Source organism: Salmo trutta, chromosome 14 (genome assembly GCF_901001165.1).
Source record: "Salmo trutta chromosome 14, fSalTru1.1, whole genome shotgun sequence".
Taxonomy (NCBI): domain Eukaryota; kingdom Metazoa; phylum Chordata; class Actinopteri; order Salmoniformes; family Salmonidae; genus Salmo; species Salmo trutta.
The window spans coordinates 74833627-74838990 of NC_042970.1; positions in this window are offsets into that span (position 1 = coordinate 74833627).

The window sequence follows — 5364 nt, forward strand, 5'->3', positions numbered from 1 at the left end:
GAGGACAGGGTGCTGGAGGTGTGAGAGGAGAGGAGGACAGGGCACTGGAGGTGTGAGAGGAGAGGAGGACAGGGTACTGGAGGAGTGAGAGGAGAGGAGGACAGGGTACTGGAGGAGTGAGAGGAGAGGAGGACAGGGGTACTGGAGGAGTGAGAGAAGAGGAGGACAGGGTACTGGAGGAGTGAGAGGAGAGGAGGAGAGGGTACTGGAGGACTGAGAGGAGAGGAGGACAGGGTACTGGAGGAGTGAGAGGAAAGGAGGACAGGGGTACTGGAGGAGTGAGAAGAGGAGGACAGGGTACTGGAGGAGTGAGAGGAGAGGAGGAGAGGGTACTGGGGGAGTGAGAGGAGAGGAGGAGAGGGTACTGGAGGAGTGAGAGGAGAGGAGGACAGGGTACTGGAGGAGTGAGAGGAGAGGAGGACAGGGTACTGGAGGAGTGAGAGGAGAGGAGGACAGGGTACTGGAGGAGTGAGAGGAGAGGAGGACAGGGTACTGGAGGAGTGAGAGGAGAGGAGGACAGGGTACTGGAGGAGTGAAAGGAGAGGAGGACAGGGTACTGGAGGTGTGAGAGGAGAGGAGGACAGGGTACTGGAGGAGTGAAAGGAGAGGAGGACAGGGTACTGGAGGTGTGAGAGGAGAGGACAGGGTACTGGAGGTGTGAGAGGAGAGGAGGACAGGGTACTGGAGGAGTGAGAGGAGAGGAGGACAGGGTACTGGAGGAGTGAGAGGAGAGGAGGACAGGGTACTGGAGGAGTGAGAGGAGAGGAGGACAGGGTACTGGAGGAGTGAGAGGAAAGGAGGACAGTGGTACTGGAGGAGTGAGAGGAGAGGAGGACAGGGTGCTGGAGGAGTGAGAGGAGAGGAGGACAGGGTACTGGAGGAGTGAGAGGAGAGGAGGACAGGGTACTGGAGGAGTGAGAGGAGAGGACAGGGTACTGGAGGTGTGAGAGGAGAGGAGGACAGTGTACTGGAGGTGTAAGAAGAGAGGAGGACAGGGTACTGGAGGAGTGAGAGGAGAGGAGGACAAGGTACTGGAGGAGTGAGAAGAGGACAGGGGTACTGGAGGAGTGAGAGGAGAGGAGGACAGGGTACTGGAGGACTGAGAGGAGGACAGGGTACTGGAGGAGTGAGAGGAGAGGAGGACAGGGTACTGGAGGAGTGAGAGGAGAGGAGGACAGGGTACTGGAGGAGTGAGAGGAGAGGACAGGGTATTGTAGGTGTGAGAGGAGAGGAGGACAGAGTACTGGAGGAGTGAGAGGAGAGGAGGAGAGGGTACTGGAGGAGTGAGAGGAGAGGAGGAGAGGGTACTGGAGGAGTGAGAGGAGAGGAGGACAGGGTACTGGAGGAGTGAGAGGAGAGGAGGACAGGGGTACTGGAGGAGTGAGAGGAGAGGAGGACAGGGTACTGGAGGAGTGAGAGGAGAGGAGGACAGGGTACTGGAGGAGTGAGAGGAGGACAGGGGTACTGGAAGAGTGAGAGGAGAGGAGGACAGGGTACTGGAGGAGTGAGAGGAGAGGAGGACAGGGTACTGGAGGAGTGAGAGAAGAGGAGGACAGGGTACTGGAGGAGTGAGAGGAGAGGACAGGGTACTGGAGGTGGGAGAGGAGAGGAGGACAGGGCACTGGAGGTGTGAGAGGAGAGGAGGACAGGGTACTGGAGGAGTGAGAGGAGAGGAGGACAGGGTACTGGAGGAGTGAGAGGAGAGGACAGGGTACTGGAGGTGTGAGAGGAGAGGAGGACAGGGTGCTGGAGGAGTGAGAGGAGAGGAGGACAGGGTACTGGAGGAGTGAGAGGAGAGGAGGACAGGGTGCTGGAGGAGTGAGAGGAGAGGAGGACAGGGTACTGGAGGAGTGAGAGGAGAGGAGGACAGGGTACTGGAGGAGTGAGAGGAGAGGACAGGGTACTGGAGGTGTGAGAGGAGAGGAGGACAGTGTACTGGAGGTGTAAGAAGAGAGGAGGACAGGGTACTGGAGGAGTGAGAGGAGAGGAGGACAAGGTACTGGAGGAGTGAGAAGAGGACAGGGGTACTGGAGGAGTGAGAGGAGAGGAGGACAGGGTACTGGAGGACTGAGAGGAGGACAGGGTACTGGAGGAGTGAGAGGAGAGGAGGACAGGGTACTGGAGGAGTGAGAGGAGAGGAGGACAGGGTACTGGAGGAGTGAGAGGAGAGGACAGGGTACTGTAGGTGTGAGAGGAGAGGAGGACAGAGTACTGGAGGAGTGAGAGGAGAGGAGGAGAGGGTACTGGAGGAGTGAGAGGAGAGGAGGAGAGGGTACTGGAGGAGTGAGAGGAGAGGAGGACAGGGTACTGGAGGAGTGAGAGGAGAGGAGGACAGGGGTACTGGAGGAGTGAGAGGAGAGGAGGACAGGGTACTGGAGGAGTGAGAGGAGAGGAGGACAGGGTACTGGAGGAGTGAGAGGAGGACAGGGGTACTGGAAGAGTGAGAGGAGAGGAGGACAGGGTACTGGAGGAGTGAGAGGAGAGGAGGACAGGGTACTGGAGGAGTGAGAGAAGAGGAGGACAGGGTACTGGAGGAGTGAGAGGAGAGGACAGGGTACTGGAGGTGGGAGAGGAGAGGAGGACAGGGCACTGGAGGTGTGAGAGGAGAGGAGGACAGGGTACTGGAGGAGTGAGAGGAGAGGAGGACAGGGTACTGGAGGAGTGAGAGGAGAGGACAGGGTACTGGAGGTGTGAGAGGAGAGGAGGACAGGGCACTGGAGGTGTGAGAGGAGAGGAGGACAGGGTACTGGAGGTGTGAGAGGAGAGGAGGACAGGGTACTGGAGGAGTGAGAGGAGAGGAGGACAGGGGTACTGGAGGAGTGAGAGAAGAGGAGGACAGGGTACTGGAGGAGTGAGAGGAGAGGAGGAGAGGGTACTGGAGGAGTGAGAGGAGGACAGGGTACTGGAGGAGTGAGAGGAGAGGAGGACAGGGTACTGGAGGAGTGAGAGGAGAGGAGGACAGGGTACTGGGGTAGTGAGAGAAGAGGAGGACAGGGTACTGGAGGAGTGAGAGGAGAGGAGGACAGGGGTACTGGAGGAGTGAGAGGAGAGGAGGACAGGGTACTGGAGGAGTGAGAGGAGAGAAGGACAGGGGTACTGGAGGAGTGAGAGGAGAGGAGGACAGGGTACTGGAGGAGTGAGAGGAGGACAGGGCTACTGGAGGAGTGAGAGAAGAGGAGGACAGGGTGCTGGAGGAGTGAGAGGAGAGGAGGACAGGGTACTGGAGGAGTGAGAGGAGAGGAGGACAGGGTACTGGAGGAGTGAGAGGAGAGGACAGGGTACTGGAGGTGTGAGAGGAGAGGAGGACAGTGTACTGAAGGTGTAAGAAGAGAGGAGGACAGGGTACTGGAGGAGTGAGAGGAGAGGAGGACAAGGTACTGGAGGAGTGAGAAGGGGACAGGGGTACTGAAGGAGTGAGAGGAGAGGAGGACAGGGTACTGGAGGAGTGAGAGGAGGACAGGGTACTGGAGGAGTGAGAGGAGGACAGGGTACCGGAGGAGTGAGAGGAGAGGAGGAGAGGGTACTGGGGGAGTGAGAGGCGGACAGTGTACTGGAGGAGTGAGAGGAGGACAGGGTACTGGAGGAGTGAGAGGAGAGGAGGACAGAGTACTGGAGGAGAGGTAGAGGAGGACAGGGTACTGGAGGAGTGAGAGGAGAGGAGGACAGAGTACTGGAGGAGAGGTAAAGGAGGACAGGGTACTGGAGGAGTGAGACGAAAGGACAGGGGTACTGGAGGAGTCAGAAGGGGAAGGGCACCTGGTTTGTTTTCCTGTCTTTGCCAGTCAACACTAGCAGTGGGGGATCAACCATCTGCTGACAGTTAAAGTCACCACTGTGGAGGCAGGGGTTACTGGGGTTAGGGTACAGGTCATGGGGATGTATGGGGGGTGGTGATAAGCCTCCCCTTCCCCCCTCTTCCCATCTCCTACACCGTTGGTGTCACTAAACCTGAAGGAATGTCCCAACTGAGTCACTGACAGCAAGGAGCCAGAATAAGAACGTAGAGGAAAAGGTCTCAGTCTGTAAAGGACACGACAGAGAACTGCAACATTCTACCTTATCAATCCTTTCAGATCACTTTGCCTGGAAGACAATCTAAATTGTTATAGGCATGTCATGACACAGTAGATGGTGAAGCTACAAAGCAGAACGGAAGTTTTCAGGACAGCAGCTTCAGCCGAAGTGCAGTAGACCACTTCGCAACACCATTAAGTAGCATTAGCCAGAAACACCCCCTGCTTCACTCAAGTCAAGAGGGGGGCTTACTGACTTAAAAAAATTCAAAAATATATTTCACCTTTTGTTTAACCAGGTAGGCCAGTTGAGAGAACAAGTTCTCATTTGCAACTGCGACCTGGCCAAGATGAAGCATAGCAATTCGACACATACAACAACACAGAGTTACACATGGAATAAACAAAACATACAGTCAATAATACAGTAGAACAAAAGAAAACAAAAAGTCAATATACAGTGAGTGCAAATGAGGTAAGTTAAGGCAATAAATAATGGCGAAGTAATTACAATATAGCAATTAAACACTGGAATGGTAGATGTGCAGAAGATGAATGTGCAAGTAGAGATACTGGGGTGCAAAGGAGCAAGATAAGTAAATAAATACAATATGGGGATGAGGTAGGTAGATAGATGGGCTGTTTACGGATGGGCTATGTACAGGTGCAGTGATCTGTGAGCTGCTCTGACAGCTGGTGCTTAAAGCTAGTGAGGGAGATATGAGTCTCCAGCTTCAGAGATTTTTGCAGTTCGTTCCAGTCATTGGCAGCAGAGAACTGGAAGGAAAGACGACCAAAGGAGGAATTGGCTTTGGGGGTGACCAGTGATATATACCTGCTGGAGCGCGTGCTACGAGTGGGTGCTGCTATGGTGACCAGTGAGCTGAGATAAGGTGGGGCTTTACCTAACCCAGACTTGTAGATAACCTATAGCCAGTGGGTTTGGCGACGAGTATGAAGCGAGGGCCAACCAACGAGAGCGTACAGGTCGCAATGGTGGGTAGTGTATGGGGCTTTGGTGACAAAACGGATGGCACTGTGATAGACTGCATCAAGTTTGTTGAGTAGAGTGTTGGAGGCTATTTTATAGATGACATCACCGAAGTCAAGGATCGGTAGGATGGTCAGTTTTACGAGGGTATGTTTGGCAGCATGAGTGATGGATGCTTTGTTGCGAAATAGGAAGCCGATTCTAGATTTAATTTTGGATTGGAGATGCTTAATGTGAGTCTAGAAGGAGAGTTTACAGTCTAACCAGACACCCAGGTATTTGTAGTTGTCCACGTATTCTAAGTCAGAGCCGTCCAGAGTAGTGATGCTGGACGGGCGAGCAGGTGCGGGCAGTGATCGA